Source organism: Puntigrus tetrazona, unplaced genomic scaffold (genome assembly GCF_018831695.1).
Source record: "Puntigrus tetrazona isolate hp1 unplaced genomic scaffold, ASM1883169v1 S000000966, whole genome shotgun sequence".
Lineage (NCBI taxonomy): Eukaryota > Metazoa > Chordata > Actinopteri > Cypriniformes > Cyprinidae > Puntigrus > Puntigrus tetrazona.
The window spans coordinates 38,299-62,034 of NW_025048561.1; the positions used below are offsets into that span (position 1 = coordinate 38,299).

Here is a 23,736-nt window from a genome sequence, read left to right on the forward strand (position 1 = left end):
TGCAAAAAGCCCCTATTTTAAGGTGAGGCACACTAAGTGCCATTATACTAGATAAGTAATGAATGAAATACAAAAAAATACTTCAAAATGAGCTACATTAAAGATAAGAGCATTAGTTAAGTAGTTAAAAACAGTCAAACTCTGTTTAAAGAAACAGCTACTTTAAAGGCAATTGAATTAAATAAGCAGTAAGGAAAGCAAAGAGCTGGTCAAACTTTGGCCACACTAAGGCCAGTGTATTAGATAAGTAGTGAAAAAACTCAAAAACTTACAGCACCTGGTATTCCTAGGCAGTCTCCCATCCAAGTACTAACTAGGCCCAACTCTGCTTAGCTTCTGAGATCAGGCGAGATCAGGCGTGAACAGGGTGGTATGGCCGTAGCGAAAGCTGCTGCAAAAGCCCCTATTTTAAGGTGAGGCACACTAAGTGCCATTATACTAGATAAGTAATGAATGAAATAATAAAAAAAATACTTCAAAATGAGCTACATTAAAGATAAGAGCATTAGTTAAGTAGTTAAAAACAGTCAAACTCTGTTTAAAGAACAGCTACTTTAAAGGCAATTGAATTAAATAAGCAGTAAAGGAAAGCAAAGAGCTGGTCAAACTTTGGCCACACTAAGGGCCAGTGTATTAGATAAGTAGTGAAAAAACTCTCAAAAACTTACAGCACCTGGTATTCCTAGGCAGTCTCCCATCCAAGTACTAACTAGGCCCAACTCTGTAGCTTCTGAGATCAGGCGAGATCAGGCGTGAACAGGGTGGTATGGCCGTAAGCGAAAGCTGCTGCAAAAGCCCCTATTTTAAGGTGAGGCACACTAAGTGCCATTATACTAGATAAGTAATGAATGAAATACAAAAAAAATACTTCAAAATGAGCTACATTAAAGATAAGAGCATTAGTTAAGTAGTTAAAAACAGTCAAACTCTGTTTAAAGAACAGCTACTTTAAAGGCAATTGAATTAAATAAGCAGTAAGGAAAGCAAAGAGCTGGTCAAACTTTGGCCACACTAAAGGGCCAGTGTATTAGATAAGTAGTGAAAAAACTCAAAAACTTACAGCACCTGGTATTCCTAGGCAGTCTCCCATCCAAGTACTAACTAGGCCCAACTCTGCTTAGCTTCTGAGATCAGGCGAGATCAGGCGTGAACAGGGTGGTATGGCCGTAAGCGAAAGCTGCTGCAAAAGCCCCTATTTTAAGGTGAGGCACACTAAGTGCCATTATACTAGATAAGTAATGAATGAAATACAAAAAAATACTTCAAAATGAGCTACATTAAAGATAAGAGCATTAGTTAAGTAGTTAAAAACAGTCAAACTCTGTTTAAAGAACAGCTACTTTAAAGGCAATTGAATTAAATAAGCAGTAAGGAAAGCAAAGAGCTGGTCAAACTTTGGCCACACTAAAGGGCCAGTGTATTAGATAAGTAGTGAAAAAACTCAAAAACTTACAGCACCTGGTATTCCTAGGCAGTCTCCCATCCAAGTACTAACTAGGCCCAACTCTGCTTAGCTTCTGAGATCAGGCGAGATCAGGCGTGAACAGGGTGGTATGGCCGTAAGCGAAAGCTGCTGCAAAAAGCCCCTATTTTAAGGTGAGGCACACTAAGTGCCATTATACTAGATAAGTAATGAATGAAATACAAAAAATACTTCAAAATGAGCTACATTAAAGATAAGAGCATTAGTTAAGTAGTTAAAAACAGTCAAACTCTGTTTAAAGAACAGCTACTTTAAAGGCAATTGAATTAAATAAGCAGTAAGGGAAAGCAAAGAGCTGGTCAAACTTTGGCCACACTAAGGGCCAGTGTATTAGATAAGTAGTGAAAAAACTCAAAACTTACAGCACCTGGTATTCCTAGGCAGTCTCCCATCCAAGTACTAACTAGGCCCAACTCTGCTTAGCTTCTGAGATCAGGCGAGATCAGGCGTGAACAGGGTGGTATGGCCGTAAGAAAGCTGCTGCAAAAAGCCCCTATTTTTAAGGTGAGGCACACTAAGTGCCATTATACTAGATAAGTAATGAATGAAATACAAAAAAATACTTCAAAATGAGCTACATTAAAGATAAGAGCATTAGTTAAGTAGTTAAAAACAGTCAAACTCTGTTTAAAGAACAGCTACTTTAAAGGCAATTGAATTAAATAAGCGTAAGGAAAGCAAAGAGCTGGTCAAACTTTGGCCACACTAAGGGCCAGTGTATTAGATAAGTAGTGAAAAAACTCAAAAACTTACAGCACCTGGTATTCCTAGGCAGTCTCCCATCCAAGTACTAACTAGGCCCAACTCTGCTTAGCTTCTGAGATCAGGCGAGATCAGGCGTGAACAGGGTGGTATGGCCGTAAGTGAAAGCTGCTGCAAAAGCCCCTATTTTAAGGTGAGGCACACTAAGTGCCATTATACTAGATAAGTAATGAATGAAATACAAAAAAATACTTCAAAATGAGCTACATTAAAGATAAGAGCATTAGTTAAGTAGTTAAAAACAGTCAAACTCTGTTTAAAGAACAGCTACTTTAAAGGCAATTGAATTAAATAAGCAGTAAAGGAAAGCAAAGAGCTGGTCAAACTTTGGCCACACTAAGGGCCAGTGTATTAGATTAGATAAGTAGTGAAAAAACTCAAAAACTTACAGCACCTGGTATTCCTAGGCAGTCTCCCATCCAAGTACTAACTAGGCCCAACTCTGCTTAGCTTCTGAGATCAGGCGAGATCAGGCGTGAACAGGGTGGTATGGCCGTAAGCGAAAGCTGCTGCAAAAAGCCCCTATTTTAAGGTGAGGCACACTAAGTGCCATTATACTAGATAAGTAATGAATGAAATACAAAAAAAAATACTTCAAAATGAGCTACATTAAAGATAAGAGCATTAGTTAAGTAGTTAAAAACAGTCAAACTCTGTTTAAAGAACAGCTACTTTAAAGGCAATTGAATTAAATAAGCAGTAAGGGAAAGCAAAGAGCTGGTCAAACTTTGGCCACACTAAGGGCCAGTGTATTAGATAAGTAGTGAAAAAACTCAAAACTTACAGCACCTGGTATTCCTAGGCAGTCTCCCATCCAAGTACTAACTAGGCCCAACTCTGCTTAGCTTCTGAGATCAGGCGAGATCAGGCGTGAACAGGGTGGTATGGCCGTAAGCGAAAGCTGCTGCAAAAAGCCCCCTATTTTAAGGTGAGGCACACTAAGTGCCATTATACTAGATAAGTAATGAATGAAATACAAAAAAAATACTTCAAAATGAGCTACATTAAAGATAAGAGCATTAGTTAAGTAGTTAAAAACAGTCAAACTCTGTTTAAAGAACAGCTACTTTAAAGGCAATTGAATTAAATAAGCAGTAAGGGAAAGCAAAGAGCTGGTCAAACTTTGGCCACACTAAGGGCCAGTGTATTAGATAAGTAGTGAAAAAACTCAAAACTTACAGCACCTGGTATTCCTAGGCAGTCTCCCATCCAAGTACTAACTAGGCCCAACTCTGCTTAGCTTCTGAGATCAGGCGAGATCAGGCGTGAACAGGGTGGTATGGCCGTAAGCGAAAGCTGCTGCAAAAGCCCCTATTTTAAGGTGAGGCACACTAAGTGCCATTATACTAGATAAGTAATGAATGAAATACAAAAAATACTTCAAAATGAGCTACATTAAAGATAAGAGCATTAGTTAAGTAGTTAAAAACAGTCAAACTCTGTTTAAAGAACAGCTACTTTAAAGGCAATTGAATTAAATAAGCAGTAAAGGAAAGCAAAGAGCTGGTCAAACTTTGGCCACACTAAGGGCCAGTGTATTAGATAAGTAGTGAAAAAACTCAAAACTTACAGCACCTGGTATTCCTAGGCAGTCTCCCATCCAAGTACTAACTAGGCCCAACTCTGCTTAGCTTCTGAGATCAGGCGAGATCAGGCGTGAACAGGGTGGTATGGCCGTGAAAGCTGCTGCAAAAAGCCCCTATTTTAAGGTGAGGCACACTAAGTGCCATTATACTAGATAAGTAATGAATGAAATACAAAAAAAAATACTTCAAAATGAGCTACATTAAAGATAAGAGCATTAGTTAAGTAGTTAAAAACAGTCAAACTCTGTTTAAAGAACAGCTACTTTAAAGGCAATTGAATTAAATAAGCAGTAAGGAAAGCAAAGAGCTGGTCAAACTTTGGCCACACTAAGGGCCAGTGTATTAGATAAGTAGTGAAAAAACTCAAAAACTTACAGCACCTGGTATTCCTAGGCAGTCTCCCATCCAAGTACTAACTAGGCCCAACTCTGTAGCTTCTGAGATCAGGCGAGATCAGGCGTGAACAGGGTGGTATGGCCGTAAGCAAGCTGCTGCAAAAAGCCCCTATTTTAAGGTGAGGCACACTAAGTGCCATTATACTAGATAAGTAATGAATGAAATATAAAAAAAAATACTTCAAAATGAGCTACATTAAAGATAAGAGCATTAGTTAAGTAGTTAAAAACAGTCAAACTCTGTTTAAAGAACAGCTACTTTAAAGGCAATTGAATTAAATAAGCAGTAAGGAAAGCAAAGAGCTGGTCAAACTTTGGCCACACTAAGGGCCAGTGTATTAGATAAGTAGTGAAAAAACTCAAAAACTTACAGCACCTGGTATTCCTAGGCAGTCTCCCATCCAAGTACTAACTAGGCCCAACTCTGTAGCTTCTGAGATCAGGCGAGATCAGGCGTGAACAGGGTGGTATGGCCGTAAGCGAAAGCTGCTGCAAAAAGCCCCTATTTTAAGGTGAGGCACACTAAGTGCCATTATACTAGATAAGTAATGAATGAAATACAAAAAAATACTTCAAAATGAGCTACATTAAAGATAAGAGCATTAGTTAAGTAGTTAAAAACAGTCAAACTCTGTTTAAAGAACAGCTACTTTAAAGGCAATTGAATTAAATAAGCAGTAAGGAAAGCAAAGAGAGCTGGTCAAACTTTGGCCACACTAAGGGCCAGTGTATTAGATAAGTAGTGAAAAAACTCAAAACTTACAGCACCTGGTATTCCTAGGCAGTCTCCCATCCAAGTACTAACTAGGCCCAACTCTGCTTAGCTTCTGAGATCAGGCGAGATCAGGCGTGAACAGGGTGGTATGGCCGTAAGCGAAAGCTGCTGCAAAAAGCCCCTATTTTAAGTGAGGCACACTAAGTGCCATTATACTAGATAAGTAATGAATGAAATACAAAAAAAAAAATACTTCAAAATGAGCTACATTAAAGATAAGAGCATTAGTTAAGTAGTTAAAAACAGTCAAACTCTGTTTAAAGAACAGCTACTTTAAAGGCAATTGAATTAAATAAGCAGTAAAGGAAAGCAAAGAGCTGGTCAAACTTTGGCCACACTAAGGGCCAGTGTATTAGATAAGTAGTGAAAAAACTCAAAACTTACAGCACCTGGTATTCCTAGGCAGTCTCCCATCCAAGTACTAACTAGGCCCAACTCTGCTTAGCTTCTGAGATCAGGCGAGATCAGGCGTGAACAGGGTGGTATGGCCGTAAGCGAAAGCTGCTGCAAAAAGCCCCTATTTTAAGGTGAGGCACACTAAGTGCCATTATACTAGATAAGTAATGAATGAAATACAAAAAAAAATACTTCAAAATGAGCTACATTAAAGATAAGAGCATTAGTTAAGTAGTTAAAAACAGTCAAACTCTGTTTAAGAACAGCTACTTTAAAGGCAATTGAATTAAATAAGCAGTAAGGAAAGCAAAGAGCTGGTCAAACTTTGGCCACACTAAAGGCCAGTGTATTAGATAAGTAGTGAAAAAACTCAAAACTTACAGCACCTGGTATTCCTAGGCAGTCTCCCATCCAAGTACTAACTAGGCCCAACTCTGTAGCTTCTGAGATCAGGCGAGATCAGGCGTGAACAGGGTGGTATGGCCGTAAGCGAAAGCTGCTGCAAAAAGCCCCTATTTTAAGGTGAGGCACACTAAGTGCCATTATACTAGATAAGTAATGAATGAAATACAAAAAAAAATACTTCAAAATGAGCTACATTAAAGATAAGAGCATTAGTTAAGTAGTTAAAAACAGTCAAACTCTGTTTAAAGAACAGCTACTTTAAAGGCAATTGAATTAAATAAGCAGTAAGGAAAGCAAAGAGCTGGTCAAACTTTGGCCACACTAAGGGCCAGTGTATTAGATAAGTAGTGAAAAAACTCAAAAACTTACAGCACCTGGTATTCCTAGGCAGTCTCCCATCCAAGTACTAACTAGGCCCAACTCTGTAGCTTCTGAGATCAGGCGAGATCAGGCGTGAACAGGGTGGTATGGCCGTAAGCGAAAGCTGCTGCAAAAAGCCCCTATTTTAAGGTGAGGCACACTAAGTGCCATTATACTAGATAAGTAATGAATGAAATACAAAAAAATACTTCAAAATGAGCTACATTAAAGATAAGAGCATTAGTTAAGTAGTTAAAAACAGTCAAACTCTGTTTAAAGAACAGCTACTTTAAAGGCAATTGAATTAAATAAGCAGTAAGGAAAGCAAAGAGCTGGTCAAACTTTGGCCACACTAAGGGCCAGTGTATTAGATAAGTAGTGAAAAAACTCAAAACTTACAGCACCTGGTATTCCTAGGCAGTCTCCCATCCAAGTACTAACTAGGCCCAACTCTGCTTAGCTTCTGAGATCAGGCGAGATCAGGCGTGAACAGGGTGGTATGGCCGTAAGCGAAAGCTGCTGCAAAAGCCCCTATTTTAAGGTGAGGCACACTAAGTGCCATTATACTAGATAAGTAATGAATGAAATACAAAAAAAAAACTTCTTCAAAATGAGCTACATTAAAGATAAGAGCATTAGTTAAGTAGTTAAAAACAGTCAAACTCTGTTTAAAGAACAGCTACTTTAAAGGCAATTGAATTAAATAAGCAGTAAAGGAAAGCAAAGAGCTGGTCAAACTTTGGCCACACTAAGGGCCAGTGTATTAGATAAGTAGTGAAAAAACTCAAAACTTACAGCACCTGGTATTCCTAGGCAGTCTCCCATCCAAGTACTAACTAGGCCCAACTCTGTAGCTTCTGAGATCAGGCGAGATCAGGCGTGAACAGGGTGGTATGGCCGTAAGCGAAAGCTGCTGCAAAAAGCCCCTATTTTAAGGTGAGGCACACTAAGTGCCATTATACTAGATAAGTAATGAATGAAATACAAAAAAAATACTTCAAAATGAGCTACATTAAAGATAAGAGCATTAGTTAAGTAGTTAAAAACAGTCAAACTCTGTTTAAAGAACAGCTACTTTAAAGGCAATTGAATTAAATAAGCAGTAAGGAAAGCAAAGAGCTGGTCAAACTTTGGCCACACTAAGGGCCAGTGTATTAGATAAGTAGTGAAAAAACTCAAAACTTACAGCACCTGGTATTCCTAGGCAGTCTCCCATCCAAGTACTAACTAGGCCCAACTCTGCTTAGCTTCTGAGATCAGAGGCGAGATCAGGCGTGAACAGGGTGGTATGGCCGTAAGCGAAAGCTGCTGCAAAAAGCCCCCTATTTTAAGGTGAGGCACACTAAGTGCCATTATACTAGATAAGTAATGAATGAAATACAAAAAAAAAAAAAAAATACTTCAAAATGAGCTACATTAAAGATAAGAGCATTAGTTAAGTAGTTAAAAACAGTCAAACTCTGTTTAAAGAACAGCTACTTTAAAGGCAATTGAATTAAATAAGCAGTAAGGAAAGCAAAGAGCTGGTCAAACTTTGGCCACACTAAGGGCCAGTGTATTAGATAAGTAGTGAAAAAACTCAAAACTTACAGCACCTGGTATTCCTAGGCAGTCTCCCATCCAAGTACTAACTAGGCCCAACTCTGCTTAGCTTCTGAGATCAGACGAGATCAGGCGTGAACAGGGTGGTATGGCCGTAAGCGAAAGCTGCTGCAAAAAGCCCCCTATTTTAAGGTGAGGCACACTAAGTGCCATTATACTAGATAAGTAATGAATGAAATACAAAAAAATACTTCAAAATGAGCTACATTAAAGATAAGAGCATTAGTTAAGTAGTTAAAAACAGTCAAACTCTGTTTAAAGAACAGCTACTTTAAAGGCAATTGAATTAAATAAGCAGTAAGGGAAAGCAAAGAGCTGGTCAAACTTTGGCCACACTAAAGGCCAGTGTATTAGATAAGTAGTGAAAAAACTCAAAAACTTACAGCACCTGGTATTCCTAGGCAGTCTCCCATCCAAGTACTAACTAGGCCCAACTCTGCTTAGCTTCTGAGATCAGACGAGATCAGGCGTGAACAGGGTGGTATGGCCGTAAGCGAAAGCTGCTGCAAAAAGCCCCCTATTTTAAGGTGAGGCACACTAAGTGCCATTATACTAGATAAGTAATGAATGAAATACAAAAAAAAAAATACTTCAAAATGAGCTACATTAAAGATAAGAGCATTAGTTAAGTAGTTAAAAACAGTCAAACTCTGTTTAAAGAACAGCTACTTTAAAGGCAATTGAATTAAATAAGCAGTAAGGAAAGCAAAGAGCTGGTCAAACTTTGGCCACACTAAGGGCCAGTGTATTAGATAAGTAGTGAAAAAACTCAAAAACTTACAGCACCTGGTATTCCTAGGCAGTCTCCCATCCAAGTACTAACTAGGCCCAACTCTGCTTAGCTTCTGAGATCAGGCGAGATCAGGCGTGAACAGGGTGGTATGGCCGTAAGCGAAAGCTGCTGCAAAAAGCCCCTATTTTAAGGTGAGGCACACTAAGTGCCATTATACTAGATAAGTAATGAATGAAATACAAAAAAATACTTCAAAATGAGCTACATTAAAGATAAGAGCATTAGTTAAGTAGTTAAAAACAGTCAAACTCTGTTTAAAGAACAGCTACTTTAAAGGCAATTGAATTAAATAAGCAGTAAGGAAAGCAAAGAGCTGGTCAAACTTTGGCCACACTAAGGGCCAGTGTATTAGATAAGTAGTGAAAAAACTCAAAACTTACAGCACCTGGTATTCCTAGGCAGTCTCCCATCCAAGTACTAACTAGGCCCAACTCTGCTTAGCTTCTGAGATCAGGCGAGATCAGGCGTGAACAGGGTGGTATGGCCGTAAGCGAAAGCTGCTGCAAAAGCCCCTATTTTAAGGTGAGGCACACTAAGTGCCATTATACTAGATAAGTAATGAATGAAATACAAAAAAATACTTCAAAATGAGCTACATTAAAGATAAGAGCATTAGTTAAGTAGTTAAAAACAGTCAAACTCTGTTTAAAGAACAGCTACTTTAAAGGCAATTGAATTAAATAAGCAGTAAGGAAAGCAAAGAGCTGGTCAAACTTTGGCCACACTAAGGGCCAGTGTATTAGATAAGTAGTGAAAAAACTCAAAACTTACAGCACCTGGTATTCCTAGGCAGTCTCCCATCCAAGTACTAACTAGGCCCAACTCTCTGTAGCTTCTGAGATCAGGCGAGATCAGGCGTGAACAGGGTGGTATGGCCGTAAGCGAAAGCTGCTGCAAAAAGCCCCTATTTTAAGGTGAGGCACACTAAGTGCCATTATACTAGATAAGTAATGAATGAAATAATAAAAAAAAAATACTTCAAAATGAGCTACATTAAAGATAAGAGCATTAGTTAAGTAGTTAAAAACAGTCAAACTCTGTTTAAAGAACAGCTACTTTAAAGGCAATTGAATTAAATAAGCAGTAAAGGAAAGCAAAGAGCTGGTCAAACTTTGGCCACACTAAGGGCCAGTGTATTAGATAAGTAGTGAAAAAACTCAAAAACTTACAGCACCTGGTATTCCTAGGCAGTCTCCCATCCAAGTACTAACTAGGCCCAACTCTGCTTAGCTTCTGAGATCAGGCGAGATCAGGCGTGAACAGGGTGGTATGGCCGTAAGCGAAAGCTGCTGCAAAAAGCCCCTATTTTAGGTGAGGCACACTAAGTGCCATTATACTAGATAAGTAATGAATGAAATACAAAAAAAAAATACTTCAAAATGAGCTACATTAAAGATAAGAGCATTAGTTAAGTAGTTAAAAACAGTCAAACTCTGTTTAAAGAACAGCTACTTTAAAGGCAATTGAATTAAATAAGCAGTAAGGAAAGCAAAGAGCTGGTCAAACTTTGGCCACACTAAGGGCCAGTGTATTAGATAAGTAGTGAAAAAACTCAAAACTTACAGCACCTGGTATTCCTAGGCAGTCTCCCATCCAAGTACTAACTAGGCCCAACTCTGCTTAGCTTCTGAGATCAGGCGAGATCAGGCGTGAACAGGGTGGTATGGCCGTAAGCGTAGCGAAAGCTGCTGCAAAAAGCCCCTATTTTAAGGTGAGGCACACTAAGTGCCATTATACTAGATAAGTAATGAATGAAATACAAAAAAATACTTCAAAATGAGCTACATTAAAGATAAGAGCATTAGTTAAGTAGTTAAAAACAGTCAAACTCTGTTTAAAGAACAGCTACTTTAAAGGCAATTGAATTAAATAAGCAGTAAAGGAAAGCAAAGAGCTGGTCAAACTTTGGCCACACTAAAGGCCAGTGTATTAGATAAGTAGTGAAAAAACTCAAAACTTACAGCACCTGGTATTCCTAGGCAGTCTCCCATCCAAGTACTAACTAGGCCCAACTCTGCTTAGCTTCTGAGATCAGGCGAGATCAGGCGTGAACAGGGTGGTATGGCCGTAGCGAAAGCTGCTGCAAAAAGCCCCTATTTTAAGGTGAGGCACACTAAGTGCCATTATACTAGATAAGTAATGAATGAAATACAAAAAAATACTTCAAAATGAGCTACATTAAAGATAAGAGCATTAGTTAAGTAGTTAAAAACAGTCAAACTCTGTTTAAAGAACAGCTACTTTAAAGGCAATTGAATTAAATAAGCAGTAAGGAAAGCAAAGAGCTGGTCAAACTTTGGCCACACTAAGGGCCAGTGTATTAGATAAGTAGTGAAAAAACTCAAAACTTACAGCACCTGGTATTCCTAGGCAGTCTCCCATCCAAGTACTAACTAGGCCCAACTCTGCTTAGCTTCTGAGATCAGGCGAGATCAGGCGTGAACAGGGTGGTATGGCCGTAGCGAAAGCTGCTGCAAAAAGCCCCTATTTTAAGGTGAGGCACACTAAGTGCCATTATACTAGATAAGTAATGAATGAAATACAAAAAAATACTTCAAAAATGAGCTACATTAAAGATAAGAGCATTAGTTAAGTAGTTAAAAACAGTCAAACTCTGTTTAAAGAACAGCTACTTTAAAGGCAATTGAATTAAATAAGCAGTAAGGAAAGCAAAGAGCTGGTCAAACTTTGGCCACACTAAGGGCCAGTGTATTAGATAAGTAGTGAAAAAACTCAAAACTTACAGCACCTGGTATTCCTAGGCAGTCTCCCATCCAAGTACTAACTAGGCCCAACTCTGCTTAGCTTCTGAGATCAGGCGAGATCAGGCGTGAACAGGGTGGTATGGCCGTAAGCGAAAGCTGCTGCAAAAAGCCCCTATTTTAAGGTGAGGCACACTAAGTGCCATTATACTAGATAAGTAATGAATGAAATACAAAAAAAAATACTTCAAAATGAGCTACATTAAAGATAAGAGCATTAGTTAAGTAGTTAAAAACAGTCAAACTCTGTTTAAAGAACAGCTACTTTAAAGGCAATTGAATTAAATAAGCAGTAAGGGAAAGCAAAGAGCTGGTCAAACTTTGGCCACACTAAGGGCCAGTGTATTAGATAAGTAGTGAAAAAACTCAAAAACTTACAGCACCTGGTATTCCTAGGCAGTCTCCCATCCAAGTACTAACTAGGCCCAACTCTGTAGCTTCTGAGATCAGGCGAGATCAGGCGTGAACAGGGTGGTATGGCCGTAAGCGAAAGCTGCTGCAAAAAGCCCCTATTTTAAGGTGAGGCACACTAAGTGCCATTATACTAGATAAGTAATGAATGAAATACAAAAAATACTTCAAAATGAGCTACATTAAAGATAAGAGCATTAGTTAAGTAGTTAAAAACAGTCAAACTCTGTTTAAAGAACAGCTACTTTAAAGGCAATTGAATTAAATAAGCAGTAAAGGAAAGCAAAGAGCTGGTCAAACTTTGGCCACACTAAGGGCCAGTGTATTAGATAAGTAGTGAAAAAACTCAAAAACTTACAGCACCTGGTATTCCTAGGCAGTCTCCCATCCAAGTACTAACTAGGCCCAACTCTGCTTAGCTTCTGAGATCAGGCGAGAGATCAGGCGTGAACAGGGTGGTATGGCCGTGCGAAAGCTGCTGCAAAAAGCCCCTATTTTAAGGTGAGGCACACTAAGTGCCATTATACTAGATAAGTAATGAATGAAATACAAAAAAAAAAATACTTCAAAATGAGCTACATTAAAGATAAGAGCATTAGTTAAGTAGTTAAAAACAGTCAAACTCTGTTTAAAGAACAGCTACTTTAAAGGCAATTGAATTAAATAAGCAGTAAAGGAAAGCAAAGAGCTGGTCAAACTTTGGCCACACTAAGGGCCAGTGTATTAGATAAGTAGTGAAAAAACTCAAAACTTACAGCACCTGGTATTCCTAGGCAGTCTCCCATCCAAGTACTAACTAGGCCCAACTCTGCTTAGCTTCTGAGATCAGGCGAGATCAGGCGTGAACAGGGTGGTATGGCCGTAAGCGAAAGCTGCTGCAAAAAGCCCCTATTTTAAGGTGAGGCACACTAAGTGCCATTATACTAGATAAGTAATGAATGAAATACAAAAAAATACTTCAAAATGAGCTACATTAAAGATAAGAGCATTAGTTAAGTAGTTAAAAACAGTCAAACTCTGTTTAAAGAACAGCTACTTTAAAGGCAATTGAATTAAATAAGCAGTAAAGGAAAGCAAAGAGCTGGTCAAACTTTGGCCACACTAAGGGCCAGTGTATTAGATAAGTAGTGAAAAAACTCAAAACTTACAGCACCTGGTATTCCTAGGCAGTCTCCCATCCAAGTACTAACTAGGCCCAACTCTGCTTAGCTTCTGAGATCAGGCGAGATCAGGCGTGAACAGGGTGGTATGGCCGTAAGCGAAAGCTGCTGCAAAAAGCCCCTATTTTAAGGTGAGGCACACTAAGTGCCATTATACTAGATAAGTAATGAATGAAATACAAAAAAAAAAAAATACTTCAAAATGAGCTACATTAAAGATAAGAGCATTAGTTAAGTAGTTAAAAACAGTCAAACTCTGTTTAAAGAACAGCTACTTTAAAGGCAATTGAATTAAATAAGCAGTAAGGAAAGCAAAGAGCTGGTCAAACTTTGGCCACACTAAAGGCCAGTGTATTAGATAAGTAGTGAAAAAACTCAAAAACTTACAGCACCTGGTATTCCTAGGCAGTCTCCCATCCAAGTACTAACTAGGCCCAACTCTGCTTAGCTTCTGAGATCAGACGAGATCAGGCGTGAACAGGGTGGTATGGCCGTAAGCGAAAGCTGCTGCAAAAAGCCCCTATTTTAAGGTGAGGCACACTAAGTGCCATTATACTAGATAAGTAATGAATGAAATACAAAAAAAAATACTTCAAAATGAGCTACATTAAAGATAAGAGCATTAGTTAAGTAGTTAAAAACAGTCAAACTCTGTTTAAAGAACAGCTACTTTAAAGGCAATTGAATTAAATAAGCAGTAAGGGAAAGCAAAGAGCTGGTCAAACTTTGGCCACACTAAGGGCCAGTGTATTAGATAAGTAGTGAAAAAACTCAAAAACTTACAGCACCTGGTATTCCTAGGCAGTCTCCCATCCAAGTACTAACTAGGCCCAACTCTGCTTAGCTTCTGAGATCAGGCGAGATCAGGCGTGAACAGGGTGGTATGGCCGTAAGCGAAAGCTGCTGCAAAAAGCCCCTATTTTAAGGTGAGGCACACTAAGTGCCATTATACTAGATAAGTAATGAATGAAATACAAAAAAAAATACTTCAAAATGAGCTACATTAAAGATAAGAGCATTAGTTAAGTAGTTAAAAACAGTCAAACTCTGTTTAAAGAACAGCTACTTTAAAGGCAATTGAATTAAATAAGCAGTAAGGGAAAGCAAAGAGCTGGTCAAACTTTGGCCACACTAAGGGCCAGTGTATTAGATAAGTAGTGAAAAAACTCAAAAACTTACAGCACCTGGTATTCCTAGGCAGTCTCCCATCCAAGTACTAACTAGGCCCAACTCTGTAGCTTCTGAGATCAGGCGAGATCAGGCGTGAACAGGGTGGTATGGCCCGTAAGCGAAAGCTGCTGCAAAAGCCCCTATTTTAAGGTGAGGCACACTAAGTGCCATTATACTAGATAAGTAATGAATGAAATACAAAAAATACTTCAAAATGAGCTACATTAAAGATAAGAGCATTAGTTAAGTAGTTAAAAACAGTCAAACTCTGTTTAAAGAACAGCTACTTTAAAGGCAATTGAATTAAATAAGCAGTAAGGAAAGCAAAGAGCTGGTCAAACTTTGGCCACACTAAGGGCCAGTGTATTAGATAAGTAGTGAAAAAACTCAAAAACTTACAGCACCTGGTATTCCTAGGCAGTCTCCCATCCAAGTACTAACTAGGCCCAACTCTGTAGCTTCTGAGATCAGGCGAGATCAGGCGTGAACAGGGTGGTATGGCCGTGCGAAAGCTGCTGCAAAAGCCCCTATTTTAAGGTGAGGCACACTAAGTGCCATTATACTAGATAAGTAATGAATGAAATACAAAAAAAAATACTTCAAAATGAGCTACATTAAAGATAAGAGCATTAGTTAAGTAGTTAAAAACAGTCAAACTCTGTTTAAGAACAGCTACTTTAAAGGCAATTGAATTAAATAAGCAGTAAAGGAAAGCAAAGAGCTGGTCAAACTTTGGCCACACTAAGGGCCAGTGTATTAGATAAGTAGTGAAAAAACTCAAAACTTACAGCACCTGGTATTCCTAGGCAGTCTCCCATCCAAGTACTAACTAGGCCCAACTCTGTAGCTTCTGAGATCAGGCGAGATCAGGCGTGAACAGGGTGGTATGGCCGTGCGAAAGCTGCTGCAAAAAGCCCCTATTTTAAGGTGAGGCACACTAAGTGCCATTATACTAGATAAGTAATGAATGAAATACAAAAAAATACTTCAAAATGAGCTACATTAAAGATAAGAGCATTAGTTAAGTAGTTAAAAACAGTCAAACTCTGTTTAAAGAACAGCTACTTTAAAGGCAATTGAATTAAATAAGCAGTAAAGGAAAGCAAAGAGCTGGTCAAACTTTGGCCACACTAAGGGCCAGTGTATTAGATAAGTAGTGAAAAAACTCAAAAACTTACAGCACCTGGTATTCCTAGGCAGTCTCCCATCCAAGTACTAACTAGGCCCAACTCTGTAGCTTCTGAGATCAGGCGAGATCAGGCGTGAACAGGGTGGTATGGCCGTAAGCGAAAGCTGCTGCAAAAAGCCCCTATTTTAAGGTGAGGCACACTAAGTGCCATTATACTAGATAAGTAATGAATGAAATACAAAAAAATACTTCAAAATGAGCTACATTAAAGATAAGAGCATTAGTTAAGTAGTTAAAAACAGTCAAACTCTGTTTAAAGAACAGCTACTTTAAAGGCAATTGAATTAAATAAGCAGTAAAGGAAAGCAAAGAGCTGGTCAAACTTTGGCCACACTAAGGGCCAGTGTATTAGATAAGTAGTGAAAAAACTCAAAACTTACAGCACCTGGTATTCCTAGGCAGTCTCCCATCCAAGTACTAACTAGGCCCAACTCTGTAGCTTCTGAGATCAGGCGAGATCAGGCGTGAACAGGGTGGTATGGCCGTAAGCGAAAGCTGCTGCAAAAAGCCCCTATTTTAAGGTGAGGCACACTAAGTGCCATTATACTAGATAAGTAATGAATGAAATACAAAAAAATACTTCAAAATGAGCTACATTAAAGATAAGAGCATTAGTTAAGTAGTTAAAAACAGTCAAACTCTGTTTAAAGAACAGCTACTTTAAAGGCAATTGAATTAAATAAGCAGTAAAGGAAAGCAAAGAGCTGGTCAAACTTTGGCCACACTAAGGGCCAGTGTATTAGATAAGTAGTGAAAAAACTCAAAACTTACAGCACCTGGTATTCCTAGGCAGTCTCCCATCCAAGTACTAACTAGGCCCAACTCTGCTTAGCTTCTGAGATCAGACGAGATCAGGCGTGAACAGGGTGGTATGGCCGTAAGCGAAAGCTGCTGCAAAAAAACCCCTATTTTAAGGTGAGGCACACTAAGTGCCATTATACTAGATAAGTAATGAATGAAATACAAAAAAATACTTCAAAATGAGCTACATTAAAGATAAGAGCATTAGTTAAGTAGTTAAAAACAGTCAAACTCTGTTTTAAGAACAGCTACTTTAAAGGCAATTGAATTAAATAAGCAGTAAAGGAAAGCAAAGAGCTGGTCAAACTTTGGCCACACTAAGGGCCAGTGTATTAGATAAGTAGTGAAAAAACTCAAAAACTTACAGCACCTGGTATTCCTAGGCAGTCTCCCATCCAAGTACTAACTAGGCCCAACTCTGCTTAGCTTCTGAGATCAGACGAGATCAGGCGTGAACAGGGTGGTATGGCCGTAAGCGAAAGCTGCTGCAAAAGCCCCTATTTTAAGGTGAGGCACACTAAGTGCCATTATACTAGATAAGTAATGAATGAAATACAAAAAAAAAAAAAATACTTCAAAATGAGCTACATTAAAGATAAGAGCATTAGTTAAGTAGTTAAAAACAGTCAAACTCTGTTTAAAGAACAGCTACTTTAAAGGCAATTGAATTAAATAAGCAGTAAGGAAAGCAAAGAGCTGGTCAAACTTTGGCCACACTAAGGGCCAGTGTATTAGATAAGTAGTGAAAAAACTCAAAAACTTACAGCACCTGGTATTCCTAGGCAGTCTCCCATCCAAGTACTAACTAGGCCCAACTCTGTAGCTTCTGAGATCAGGCGAGATCAGGCGTGAACAGGGTGGTATGGCCGTAAGCGAAAGCTGCTGCAAAAAGCCCCTATTTTAAGGTGAGGCACACTAAGTGCCATTATACTAGATAAGTAATGAATGAATGAAATACAAAAAAATACTTCAAAATGAGCTACATTAAAGATAAGAGCATTAGTTAAGTAGTTAAAAACAGTCAAACTCTGTTTAAAGAACAGCTACTTTAAAGGCAATTGAATTAAATAAGCAGTAAGGAAAGCAAAGAGCTGGTCAAACTTTGGCCACACTAAGGGCCAGTGTATTAGATAAGTAGTGAAAAAACTCAAAAACTTACAGCACCTGGTATTCCTAGGCAGTCTCCCATCCAAGTACTAACTAGGCCCAACTCTGTAGCTTCTGAGATCAGGCGAGATCAGGCGTGAACAGGGTGGTATGGCCGTGTGAAAGCTGCTGCAAAAAGCCCCTATTTTAAGGTGAGGCACACTAAGTGCCATTATACTAGATAAGTAATGAATGAAATACAAAAAAATACTTCAAAATGAGCTACATTAAAGATAAGAGCATTAGTTAAGTAGTTAAAAACAGTCAAACTCTGTTTAAAGAACAGCTACTTTAAAGGCAATTGAATTAAATAAGCAGTAAGGGAAAGCAAAGAGCTGGTCAAACTTTGGCCACACTAAGGGCCAGTGTATTAGATAAGTAGTGAAAAAACTCAAAAACTTACAGCACCTGGTATTCCTAGGCAGTCTCCCATCCAAGTACTAACTAGGCCCAACTCTGCTTAGCTTCTGAGATCAGGCGAGATCAGGCGTGAACAGGGTGGTATGGCCGTGAAAGCTGCTGCAAAAAGCCCCTATTTTAAGGTGAGGCACACTAAGTGCCATTATACTAGATAAGTAATGAATGAAATACAAAAAAATACTTCAAAATGAGCTACATTAAAGATAAGAGCATTAGTTAAGTAGTTAAAAACAGTCAAACTCTGTTTAAAGAACAGCTACTTTAAAGGCAATTGAATTAAATAAGCAGTAAGGAAAGAAAAAAGAGCTGGTCAAACTTTGGCCACACTAAGGGCCAGTGTATTAGATAAGTAGTGAAAAAACTCAAAACTTACAGCACCTGGTATTCCTAGGCAGTCTCCCATCCAAGTACTAACTAGGCCCAACTCTGTAGCTTCTGAGATCAGGCGAGATCAGGCGTGAACAGGGTGGTATGGCCGTAAGCGAAAGCTGCTGCAAAAGCCCCTATTTTAAGGTGAGGCACACTAAGTGCCATTATACTAGATAAGTAATGAATGAAATACAAAAAAATACTTCAAAATGAGCTACATTAAAGATAAGAGCATTAGTTAAGTAGTTAAAAACAGTCAAACTCTGTTTAAAGAACAGCTACTTTAAAGGCAATTGAATTAAATAAGCAGTAAGGAAAGCAAAGAGCTGGTCAAACTTTGGCCACACTAAGGGCCAGTGTATTAGATAAGTAGTGAAAAAACTCAAAACTTACAGCACCTGGTATTCCTAGGCAGTCTCCCATCCAAGTACTAACTAGGCCCAACTCTGCTGTAGCTTCTGAGATCAGGCGAGATCAGGCGTGAACAGGGTGGTATGGCCGTAAGAAAGCTGCTGCAAAAAGCCCCTATTTTAAGGTGAGGCACACTAAGTGCCATTATACTAGATAAGTAATGAATGAAATACAAAAAAAAAAAAATACTTCAAAATGAGCTACATTAAAGATAAGAGCATTAGTTAAGTAGTTAAAAACAGTCAAACTCTGTTTAAAGAACAGCTACTTTAAAGGCAATTGAATTAAATAAGCAGTAAGGGAAAGCAAAGAGCTGGTCAAACTTTGGCCACACTAAGAGGCCAGTGTATTAGATAAGTAGTGAAAAAACTCAAAACTTACAGCACCTGGTATTCCTAGGCAGTCTCCCATCCAAGTACTAACTAGGCCCAACTCTGCTTAGCTTCTGAGATCAGGCGAGATCAGGCGTGAACAGGGTGGTATGGCCGTAAGCGAAAGCTGCTGCAAAAGCCCCTATTTTAAGGTGAGGCACACTAAGTGCCATTATACTAGATAAGTAATGAATGAAATACAAAAAAATACTTCAAAATGAGCTACATTAAAGATAAGAGCATTAGTTAAGTAGTTAAAAACAGTCAAACTCTGTTTAAAGAACAGCTACTTTAAAGGCAATTGAATTAAATAAGCAGTAAAGGAAAGCAAAGAGCTGGTCAAACTTTGGCCACACTAAGGGCCAGTGTATTAGATAAGTAGTGAAAAAACTCAAAAACTTACAGCACCTGGTATTCCTAGGCAGTCTCCCATCCAAGTACTAACTAGGCCCAACTCTGCTTAGCTTCTGAGATCAGACGAGATCAGGCGTGAACAGGGTGGTATGGCCGTAAGTGAAAGCTGCTGCAAAAAGCCCCCTATTTTAAGGTGAGGCACACTAAGTGCCATTATACTAGATAAGTAATGAATGAAATACAAAAAAATACTTCAAAATGAGCTACATTAAAGATAAGAGCATTAGTTAAGTAGTTAAAAACAGTCAAACTCTGTTTAAAGAACAGCTACTTTAAAGGCAATTGAATTAAATAAGCAGTAAGGAAAGCAAAGAGCTGGTCAAACTTTGGCCACACTAAGGGCCAGTGTATTAGATAAGTAGTGAAAAAACTCAAAAACTTACAGCACCTGGTATTCCTAGGCAGTCTCCCATCCAAGTACTAACTAGGCCCAACTCTGTAGCTTCTGAGATCAGGCGAGATCAGGCGTGAACAGGGTGGTATGGCCGTAAGCGAAAGCTGCTGCAAAAAGCCCCTATTTTAAGGTGAGGCACACTAAGTGCCATTATACTAGATAAGTAATGAATGAAATACAAAAAAATACTTCAAAATGAGCTACATTAAAGATAAGAGCATTAGTTAAGTAGTTAAAAACAGTCAAACTCTGTTTAAAGAACAGCTACTTTAAAGGCAATTGAATTAAATAAGCAGTAAGGGAAAGCAAAGAGCTGGTCAAACTTTGGCCACACTAAGGGCCAGTGTATTAGATAAGTAGTGAAAAAACTCAAAACTTACAGCACCTGGTATTCCTAGGCAGTCTCCCATCCAAGTACTAACTAGGCCCAACTCTGTAGCTTCTGAGATCAGGCGAGATCAGGCGTGAACAGGGTGGTATGGCCGTAAGCGAAAGCTGCTGCAAAAGCCCCTATTTTAAGGTGAGGCACACTAAGTGCCATTATACTAGATAAGTAATGAATGAAATACAAAAAAATACTTCAAAATGAGCTACATTAAAGATAAGAGCATTAGTTAAGTAGTTAAAAACAGTCAAACTCTGTTTAAAGAACAGCTACTTTAAAGGCAATTGAATTAAATAAGCAGTAAGGGAAAGCAAAGAGCTGGTCAAACTTTGGCCACACTAAGGGCCAGTGTATTAGATAAGTAGTGAAAAAACTCAAAAACTTACAGCACCTGGTATTCCTAGGCAGTCTCCCATCCAAGTACTAACTAGGCCCAACTCTGCTTAGCTTCTGAGATCAGACGAGATCAGGCGTGAACAGGGTGGTATGGCCGTAAGTGAAAGCTGCTGCAAAAAGCCCCCTATTTTAAGGTGAGGCACACTAAGTGCCATTATACTAGATAAGTAATGAATGAAATACAAAAAAATACTTCAAAATGAGCTACATTAAAGATAAGAGCATTAGTTAAGTAGTTAAAAACAGTCAAACTCTGTTTAAAGAACAGCTACTTTAAAGGCAATTGAATTAAATAAGCAGCAGTAAGGAAAGCAAAGAGCTGGTCAAACTTTGGCCACACTAAGGCCAGTGTATTAGATAAGTAGTGAAAAACTCAAAAACTTACAGCACCTGGTATTCCTAGGCAGTCTCCCATCCAAGTACTAACTAGGCCCAACTCTGTAGCTTCTGAGATCAGGCGAGATCAGGCGTGAACAGGGTGGTATGGCCGTAAGCGAAAGCTGCTGCAAAAGCCCCTATTTTAAGGTGAGGCACACTAAGTGCCATTATACTAGATAAGTAATGAATGAAATACAAAAAAAAATACTTCAAAATGAGCTACATTAAAGATAAGGCATTAGTTAAGTAGTTAAAAACAGTCAAACTCTGTTTAAAGAACAGCTACTTTAAAGGCAATTGAATTAAATAAGCAGTAAGGGAAAGCAAAGAGCTGGTCAAACTTTGGCCACACTAAGGGCCAGTGTATTAGATAAGTAGTGAAAAAACTCAAAACTTACAGCACCTGGTATTCCTAGGCAGTCTCCCATCCAAGTACTAACTAGGCCCAACTCTGTAGCTTCTGAGATCAGGCGAGATCAGGCGTGAACAGGGTGGTATGGCCGTAAGCGAAAGCTGCTGCAAAAGCCCCTATTTTAAGGTGAGGCACACTAAGTGCCATTATACTAGATAAGTAATGAATGAAATACAAAAAAAAATACTTCAAAATGAGCTACATTAAAGATAAGAGCATTAGTTAAGTAGTTAAAAACAGTCAAACTCTGTTTAAAGAACAGCTACTTTAAAGGCAATTGAATTAAATAAGCAGTAAGGAAAGCAAAGAGCTGGTCAAACTTTGGCCACACTAAGGGCCAGTGTATTAGATAAGTAGTGAAAAAACTCAAAAACTTACAGCACCTGGTATTCCTAGGCAGTCTCCCATCCAAGTACTAACTAGGCCCAACTCTGTAGCTTCTGAGATCAGGCGAGATCAGGCGTGAACAGGGTGGTATATGCCGTAAGTGAAAGCTGCTGCAAAAAGCCCCTATTTTAAGGTGAGGCACACTAAGTGCCATTATACTAGATAAGTAATGAATGAAATACAAAAAAATACTTCAAAATGAGCTACATTAAAGATAAGAGCATTAGTTAAGTAGTTAAAAACAGTCAAACTCTGTTTAAAGAACAGCTACTTTAAAGGCAATTGAATTAAATAAGCAGTAAAGGAAAGCAAAGAGCTGGTCAAACTTTGGCCACACTAAGGGCCAGTGTATTAGATAAGTAGTGAAAAAACTCAAAAACTTACAGCACCTGGTATTCCTAGGCAGTCTCCCATCCAAGTACTAACTAGGCCCAACTCTGCTTAGCTTCTGAGATCAGGCGAGATCAGGCGTGAACAGGGTGGTATGGCCGTGGCGAAAGCTGCTGCAAAAGCCCCTATTTTAAGGTGAGGCACACTAAGTGCCATTATACTAGATAAGTAATGAATGAAATACAAAAAAAAAAATACTTCAAAATGAGCTACATTAAAGATAAGAGCATTAGTTAAGTAGTTAAAAACAGTCAAACTCTGTTTAAAGAACAGCTACTTTAAAGGCAATTGAATTAAATAAGCAGTAAGGAAAGCAAAAGAGCTGGTCAAACTTTGGCCACACTAAGGGCCAGTGTATTAGATAAGTAGTGAAAAAACTCAAAAACTTACAGCACCTGGTATTCCTAGGCAGTCTCCCATCCAAGTACTAACTAGGCCCAACTCTGCTAGCTTCTGAGATCAGGCGAGATCAGGCGTGAACAGGGTGGTATGGCCGTGTGAAAGCTGCTGCAAAAGCCCCTATTTTAAGGTGAGGCACACTAAGTGCCATTATACTAGATAAGTAATGAATGAAATACAAAAAAATACTTCAAAATGAGCTACATTAAAGATAAGAGCATTAGTTAAGTAGTTAAAAACAGTCAAACTCTGTTTAAAGAACAGCTACTTTAAAGGCAATTGAATTAAATAAGCAGTAAGGAAAGCAAAGAGCTGGTCAAACTTTGGCCACACTAAGGGCCAGTGTATTAGATAAGTAGTGAAAAAACTCAAAACTTACAGCACCTGGTATTCCTAGGCAGTCTCCCATCCAAGTACTAACTAGGCCCAACTCTGCTTAGCTTCTGAGATCAGGCGAGATCAGGCGTGAACAGGGTGGTATGGCCGTAAGCGAAAGCTGCTGCAAAAAGCCCCTATTTTAAGGTGAGGCACACTAAGTGCCATTATACTAGATAAGTAATGAATGAAATAAAAAAAAATACTTCAAAATGAGCTACATTAAAGATAAGAGCATTAGTTAAGTAGTTAAAAACAGTCAAACTCTGTTTAAAGAACAGCTACTTTAAAGGCAATTGAATTAAATAAGCAGTAAGGAAAGCAAAGAGCTGGTCAAACTTTGGCCACACTAAGGGCCAGTGTATTAGATAAGTAGTGAAAAAAACTCAAAACTTACAGCACCTGGTATTCCTAGGCAGTCTCCCATCCAAGTACTAACTAGGCCCAACTCTGTAGCTTCTGAGATCAGGCGAGATCAGGCGTGAACAGTGGTGGTATGGCCGTAAGCGAAAGCTGCTGCAAAAAGCCCCTATTTTAAGGTGAGGCACACTAAGTGCCATTATACTAGATAAGTAATGAATGAAATACAAAAAAATACTTCAAAATGAGCTACATTAAAGATAAGAGCATTAGTTAAGTAGTTAAAAACAGTCAAACTCTGTTTAAAGAACAGCTACTTTAAAGGCAATTGAATTAAATAAGCAGTAAGGGAAAGCAAAGAGCTGGTCAAACTTTGGCCACACTAAGAGGCCAGTGTATTAGATAAGTAGTGAAAAAACTCAAAACTTACAGCACCTGGTATTCCTAGGCAGTCTCCCATCCAAGTACTAACTAGGCCCAACTCTGCTTAGCTTCTGAGATCAGGCGAGATCAGGCGTGAACAGGGTGGTATGGCCGTAAGCGAAAGCTGCTGCAAAAAGCCCCTATTTTAAGGTGAGGCACACTAAGTGCCATTATACTAGATAAGTAATGAATGAAATACAAAAAATACTTCAAAATGAGCTACATTAAAGATAAGAGCATTAGTTAAGTAGTTAAA

The 23,736-nt window shown here is 38.7% G+C and overlaps 7 non-coding genes and 53 pseudogenes across 7 annotated transcripts; all 60 read right to left on the bottom strand.

The window, feature by feature from the left end:
• Nucleotides 1–265: 265 nt before the first annotated feature.
• Nucleotides 266–384, bottom strand: LOC122336642 (annotated as a pseudogene).
• Nucleotides 385–661: 277 nt separating this feature from the next.
• LOC122336667 lies at nucleotides 662–778 on the bottom strand (annotated as a pseudogene).
• Nucleotides 779–1,053: 275 nt separating this feature from the next.
• Nucleotides 1,054–1,172, bottom strand: LOC122336745 (annotated as a pseudogene).
• Nucleotides 1,173–1,446: 274 nt separating this feature from the next.
• On the bottom strand, nucleotides 1,447–1,565 carry LOC122336746 (annotated as a pseudogene).
• Nucleotides 1,566–1,838: 273 nt separating this feature from the next.
• Nucleotides 1,839–1,957, bottom strand: LOC122336611 (annotated as a pseudogene).
• Nucleotides 1,958–2,229: 272 nt separating this feature from the next.
• LOC122336730 lies at nucleotides 2,230–2,348 on the bottom strand (annotated as a pseudogene).
• Nucleotides 2,349–2,627: 279 nt separating this feature from the next.
• On the bottom strand, nucleotides 2,628–2,746 carry LOC122336747 (annotated as a pseudogene).
• A 276-nt stretch (nucleotides 2,747–3,022) lies between these two features.
• LOC122336748 lies at nucleotides 3,023–3,141 on the bottom strand (annotated as a pseudogene).
• Nucleotides 3,142–3,417: 276 nt separating this feature from the next.
• LOC122336749 lies at nucleotides 3,418–3,536 on the bottom strand (annotated as a pseudogene).
• Nucleotides 3,537–3,808: 272 nt separating this feature from the next.
• Nucleotides 3,809–3,927, bottom strand: LOC122336629 (annotated as a pseudogene).
• Nucleotides 3,928–4,199: 272 nt separating this feature from the next.
• Nucleotides 4,200–4,316, bottom strand: LOC122336668 (annotated as a pseudogene).
• A 274-nt stretch (nucleotides 4,317–4,590) lies between these two features.
• LOC122336669 lies at nucleotides 4,591–4,707 on the bottom strand (annotated as a pseudogene).
• Nucleotides 4,708–4,982: 275 nt separating this feature from the next.
• LOC122336750 lies at nucleotides 4,983–5,101 on the bottom strand (annotated as a pseudogene).
• Nucleotides 5,102–5,378: 277 nt separating this feature from the next.
• Nucleotides 5,379–5,497, bottom strand: LOC122336751 (annotated as a pseudogene).
• Nucleotides 5,498–5,771: 274 nt separating this feature from the next.
• Nucleotides 5,772–5,888, bottom strand: LOC122336670 (annotated as a pseudogene).
• Nucleotides 5,889–6,164: 276 nt separating this feature from the next.
• Nucleotides 6,165–6,281, bottom strand: LOC122336671 (annotated as a pseudogene).
• Nucleotides 6,282–6,554: 273 nt separating this feature from the next.
• LOC122336752 lies at nucleotides 6,555–6,673 on the bottom strand (annotated as a pseudogene).
• Nucleotides 6,674–6,950: 277 nt separating this feature from the next.
• Nucleotides 6,951–7,067, bottom strand: LOC122336672 (annotated as a pseudogene).
• A 274-nt stretch (nucleotides 7,068–7,341) lies between these two features.
• On the bottom strand, nucleotides 7,342–7,462 carry LOC122336617 (annotated as a pseudogene).
• A 283-nt stretch (nucleotides 7,463–7,745) lies between these two features.
• Nucleotides 7,746–7,864, bottom strand: LOC122336701. The gene has a single exon (XR_006249353.1). It is a non-coding gene; the product is annotated as a 5S ribosomal RNA (ribosomal RNA).
• Nucleotides 7,865–8,140: 276 nt separating this feature from the next.
• Nucleotides 8,141–8,259, bottom strand: LOC122336714. The gene has a single exon (XR_006249355.1). It is a non-coding gene; the product is annotated as a 5S ribosomal RNA (ribosomal RNA).
• A 279-nt stretch (nucleotides 8,260–8,538) lies between these two features.
• Nucleotides 8,539–8,657, bottom strand: LOC122336753 (annotated as a pseudogene).
• A 273-nt stretch (nucleotides 8,658–8,930) lies between these two features.
• Nucleotides 8,931–9,049, bottom strand: LOC122336755 (annotated as a pseudogene).
• A 272-nt stretch (nucleotides 9,050–9,321) lies between these two features.
• On the bottom strand, nucleotides 9,322–9,440 carry LOC122336688 (annotated as a pseudogene).
• Nucleotides 9,441–9,719: 279 nt separating this feature from the next.
• LOC122336756 lies at nucleotides 9,720–9,838 on the bottom strand (annotated as a pseudogene).
• Nucleotides 9,839–10,113: 275 nt separating this feature from the next.
• On the bottom strand, nucleotides 10,114–10,232 carry LOC122336757 (annotated as a pseudogene).
• A 279-nt stretch (nucleotides 10,233–10,511) lies between these two features.
• Nucleotides 10,512–10,630, bottom strand: LOC122336644 (annotated as a pseudogene).
• A 272-nt stretch (nucleotides 10,631–10,902) lies between these two features.
• LOC122336645 lies at nucleotides 10,903–11,021 on the bottom strand (annotated as a pseudogene).
• A 273-nt stretch (nucleotides 11,022–11,294) lies between these two features.
• On the bottom strand, nucleotides 11,295–11,413 carry LOC122336758 (annotated as a pseudogene).
• Nucleotides 11,414–11,690: 277 nt separating this feature from the next.
• Nucleotides 11,691–11,807, bottom strand: LOC122336673 (annotated as a pseudogene).
• Nucleotides 11,808–12,081: 274 nt separating this feature from the next.
• LOC122336695 lies at nucleotides 12,082–12,202 on the bottom strand (annotated as a pseudogene).
• A 276-nt stretch (nucleotides 12,203–12,478) lies between these two features.
• On the bottom strand, nucleotides 12,479–12,597 carry LOC122336759 (annotated as a pseudogene).
• A 274-nt stretch (nucleotides 12,598–12,871) lies between these two features.
• Nucleotides 12,872–12,990, bottom strand: LOC122336591 (annotated as a pseudogene).
• Nucleotides 12,991–13,270: 280 nt separating this feature from the next.
• On the bottom strand, nucleotides 13,271–13,389 carry LOC122336721. Its single transcript, XR_006249356.1, has one exon. It is a non-coding gene; the product is annotated as a 5S ribosomal RNA (ribosomal RNA).
• Nucleotides 13,390–13,666: 277 nt separating this feature from the next.
• On the bottom strand, nucleotides 13,667–13,785 carry LOC122336592 (annotated as a pseudogene).
• Nucleotides 13,786–14,062: 277 nt separating this feature from the next.
• Nucleotides 14,063–14,180, bottom strand: LOC122336699 (annotated as a pseudogene).
• Nucleotides 14,181–14,452: 272 nt separating this feature from the next.
• Nucleotides 14,453–14,569, bottom strand: LOC122336716 (annotated as a pseudogene).
• Nucleotides 14,570–14,841: 272 nt separating this feature from the next.
• LOC122336717 lies at nucleotides 14,842–14,958 on the bottom strand (annotated as a pseudogene).
• A 273-nt stretch (nucleotides 14,959–15,231) lies between these two features.
• On the bottom strand, nucleotides 15,232–15,348 carry LOC122336674 (annotated as a pseudogene).
• Nucleotides 15,349–15,622: 274 nt separating this feature from the next.
• Nucleotides 15,623–15,739, bottom strand: LOC122336675 (annotated as a pseudogene).
• Nucleotides 15,740–16,013: 274 nt separating this feature from the next.
• On the bottom strand, nucleotides 16,014–16,132 carry LOC122336722. Its single transcript, XR_006249357.1, has one exon. It is a non-coding gene; the product is annotated as a 5S ribosomal RNA (ribosomal RNA).
• A 276-nt stretch (nucleotides 16,133–16,408) lies between these two features.
• Nucleotides 16,409–16,527, bottom strand: LOC122336723. The gene has a single exon (XR_006249358.1). It is a non-coding gene; the product is annotated as a 5S ribosomal RNA (ribosomal RNA).
• Nucleotides 16,528–16,807: 280 nt separating this feature from the next.
• LOC122336677 lies at nucleotides 16,808–16,924 on the bottom strand (annotated as a pseudogene).
• Nucleotides 16,925–17,202: 278 nt separating this feature from the next.
• LOC122336713 lies at nucleotides 17,203–17,319 on the bottom strand (annotated as a pseudogene).
• Nucleotides 17,320–17,592: 273 nt separating this feature from the next.
• Nucleotides 17,593–17,711, bottom strand: LOC122336630 (annotated as a pseudogene).
• A 271-nt stretch (nucleotides 17,712–17,982) lies between these two features.
• Nucleotides 17,983–18,099, bottom strand: LOC122336679 (annotated as a pseudogene).
• A 272-nt stretch (nucleotides 18,100–18,371) lies between these two features.
• Nucleotides 18,372–18,491, bottom strand: LOC122336655 (annotated as a pseudogene).
• Nucleotides 18,492–18,770: 279 nt separating this feature from the next.
• Nucleotides 18,771–18,889, bottom strand: LOC122336593 (annotated as a pseudogene).
• Nucleotides 18,890–19,163: 274 nt separating this feature from the next.
• LOC122336754 lies at nucleotides 19,164–19,282 on the bottom strand. Its single transcript, XR_006249366.1, has one exon. It is a non-coding gene; the product is annotated as a 5S ribosomal RNA (ribosomal RNA).
• Nucleotides 19,283–19,557: 275 nt separating this feature from the next.
• LOC122336680 lies at nucleotides 19,558–19,674 on the bottom strand (annotated as a pseudogene).
• Nucleotides 19,675–19,948: 274 nt separating this feature from the next.
• Nucleotides 19,949–20,065, bottom strand: LOC122336681 (annotated as a pseudogene).
• A 274-nt stretch (nucleotides 20,066–20,339) lies between these two features.
• On the bottom strand, nucleotides 20,340–20,458 carry LOC122336596. Its single transcript, XR_006249342.1, has one exon. It is a non-coding gene; the product is annotated as a 5S ribosomal RNA (ribosomal RNA).
• A 276-nt stretch (nucleotides 20,459–20,734) lies between these two features.
• Nucleotides 20,735–20,851, bottom strand: LOC122336682 (annotated as a pseudogene).
• Nucleotides 20,852–21,125: 274 nt separating this feature from the next.
• LOC122336683 lies at nucleotides 21,126–21,242 on the bottom strand (annotated as a pseudogene).
• A 275-nt stretch (nucleotides 21,243–21,517) lies between these two features.
• LOC122336706 lies at nucleotides 21,518–21,635 on the bottom strand (annotated as a pseudogene).
• Nucleotides 21,636–21,910: 275 nt separating this feature from the next.
• LOC122336691 lies at nucleotides 21,911–22,029 on the bottom strand (annotated as a pseudogene).
• A 277-nt stretch (nucleotides 22,030–22,306) lies between these two features.
• On the bottom strand, nucleotides 22,307–22,424 carry LOC122336705 (annotated as a pseudogene).
• A 270-nt stretch (nucleotides 22,425–22,694) lies between these two features.
• LOC122336594 lies at nucleotides 22,695–22,813 on the bottom strand (annotated as a pseudogene).
• Nucleotides 22,814–23,087: 274 nt separating this feature from the next.
• Nucleotides 23,088–23,205, bottom strand: LOC122336702 (annotated as a pseudogene).
• A 275-nt stretch (nucleotides 23,206–23,480) lies between these two features.
• LOC122336595 lies at nucleotides 23,481–23,599 on the bottom strand (annotated as a pseudogene).
• Nucleotides 23,600–23,736: the final 137 nt, after the last annotated feature.